Below are 2,128 nucleotides of genomic sequence, written 5' to 3'. Positions count from 1 at the left end.
GCAACCTGCATTTAACCTCACATGAGGGTAAAAGGGTAATTTCATCTTGGGAATATGCATCTTAATTCTGGCCATTAAATCTTTAATCTCATTTCACCAAAATTATCTTGATGTTGTAATGATAAAATCGACTGGTCATAAGCCCTAATCGGACCATCAAATTGAAAGTTATCATCAAATCAAGTTTTAATGGCCAAGATATACTATCACAAATTGAGTCCGACTATGTGTGATTATGAACAATTGATTCCAATTGATTATAATTATAATCAATTTGGGATTAATGACGTGTCATAATTTGATTGGCTAAGACTACATTTTATGGTATTGTTGCACATACTTAATTAATTAGAAAGTCAAACATTAATTATTCAATAAGTAATTTGTGCAATTATCTTTTTAATTAGGGTAAATTTGGAACTAATTAAGTCTGAAATAGGAGTGATTGGAGCCTATTAATGTTAATTGGAAACTAATTTGAGACCAATTAATATTAATTTTGCTGAAATTATTTTCTAACAAATGACATCTGCTTACCATTTTGTTGCTATCTCTCACAATATTTTGAATCTGTGAACGAGGTTAATGTTCCTAGAAACTAGACATCTAGAGCTTTAATTTGAGCACAAGGACGAGACAATTTCAATAAGAATTGAGTAAGATATGATTTTTTGAATTTGGCTCTATAGGCTGTTACAGTAGCTACGAGAAAACCAAATTTTGCTTGCTCCTCACTCTCACTAATCTCTACATTTAATGCATCAGATTTCCCCAAAGTCTAAAATAAGGTCTAGGTTCATGATTCTTTTTTATCCTTTGCCAACCCACATTAAATGACCTTCCATTCATATTTTCTCCACAACTAGTATATAAACCCCCACTACAAGAAAAAATGACTATTGCAGCAGGCCAAAAGTGTCGCTAAAGCCCAAAAAGGCGCTGCTAAAGGTACCTTTGACCTTTAGCGGTGGGTGCTATTGTGGTACTTCTTCCCGCCACTATTGCGGTGCTGCTATAAATCTATTGTGGTGGCAACAAAAAGTGCAGCAATAGATCTACCATTTAGCGGCGGTTTTGGTTTATTGCAACAGGTAGAAAACTGTCGCCATATGAGGTTAGAATTCGGGGACCTTTACCAGTGAGATATGCGCACCACTATAGGTGACAACCTTTAACGGTGGGTGATAAGCACTGCTGTAGGGCTTCATGTAAAACAGAACATCTGCACCTTTTAATGGCGATTATGACCATTGTAATATGCATAAAGCTTTAGCAGTGGGCTATAAACGTTGTTATAGGGCTTTAATTATAACATAATTTTAGACCTTTAGCGGCACTTTTTGCTCGCCGCTATAGGTTAATTTTTTTTTTCCCCTAGGTTTTAAAACCACAATCCTATTACAAAGAACCTGTAATAATTTTAGTTCTACCGAAACAATACCACAAATGTAACTAATTAACAACACCACAAATGTTTTCAAACTAACATTATATTAACATAGAAATATATTATCGAATACATAACATTATCTATAACCATCATCATAAGATTGACAAAAAAAAGACATGGTCCTTTGAATAAAACAACCGATTAAATTAGGCTAATACCATAATCAAAGTTCTAAAATGTTTAAAAATATCCCTCAACACTTCCAAAAAATGCGGTTGTTCAAAAGTAGTTCTTTGTACACAAAAAGTCATCGACCACCAACATAAAACTTATAAGCTACTTGGTTGATGGAATGTAGCTGATGATTTTTGGAAAGCTGGAGATTGTAGGACCGGAGGAATGTCCTACATACAAACCAAGATTACTCAATAAGTGCATATAAATGGATCGAATAGAATGACAAGAAAAACTTAGAGATTTAGGACTTTTCATCTTGCTCATTCAGTAAGTGCTTACAAAACAAGATTACTCAATAATATGAGAATAGTTATTTATGAGAATCAGAGCAAATCTTCCATAGTAAAGTCATAACCTTAAAATGTAAAGGATACATTGAAGGGTAGAAGTCCCAAAACTTCACTTATTACATAGGTTATATCTACTAGTAGTCTTTCATCCTGCCATGCATGCAACAAATCAACCAAGCAATGGTCCTGTAGCAAAAAAAAAAAAAAAAAA

General features: G+C 33.6%; 1 long non-coding RNA gene across 1 annotated transcript; it reads right to left on the bottom strand.

The window, feature by feature from the left end:
- Nucleotides 1-1,472: 1,472 nt before the first annotated feature.
- Nucleotides 1,473-2,122, bottom strand: LOC112002338 (uncharacterized). The gene is made up of 2 exons (XR_010631561.1): nucleotides 1,983-2,122; nucleotides 1,473-1,794 (listed from the first exon to the last, which is right to left on the bottom strand). It is a non-coding gene; the product is annotated as an uncharacterized LOC112002338 (long non-coding RNA).
- Between the last annotated feature and the right edge of the window lie 6 nt (nucleotides 2,123-2,128).

The sequence above is a fragment of the Quercus suber genome, unplaced genomic scaffold (assembly GCF_002906115.3).
Source record: "Quercus suber isolate HL8 unplaced genomic scaffold, Cork oak 2.0 scaffold_223, whole genome shotgun sequence".
Taxonomy (NCBI): Eukaryota; Viridiplantae; Streptophyta; class Magnoliopsida; order Fagales; family Fagaceae; genus Quercus; species Quercus suber.
Note: the sequence above shows the minus strand (reverse complement) of the source record. Positions and strands in the feature narration are given on the sequence as shown.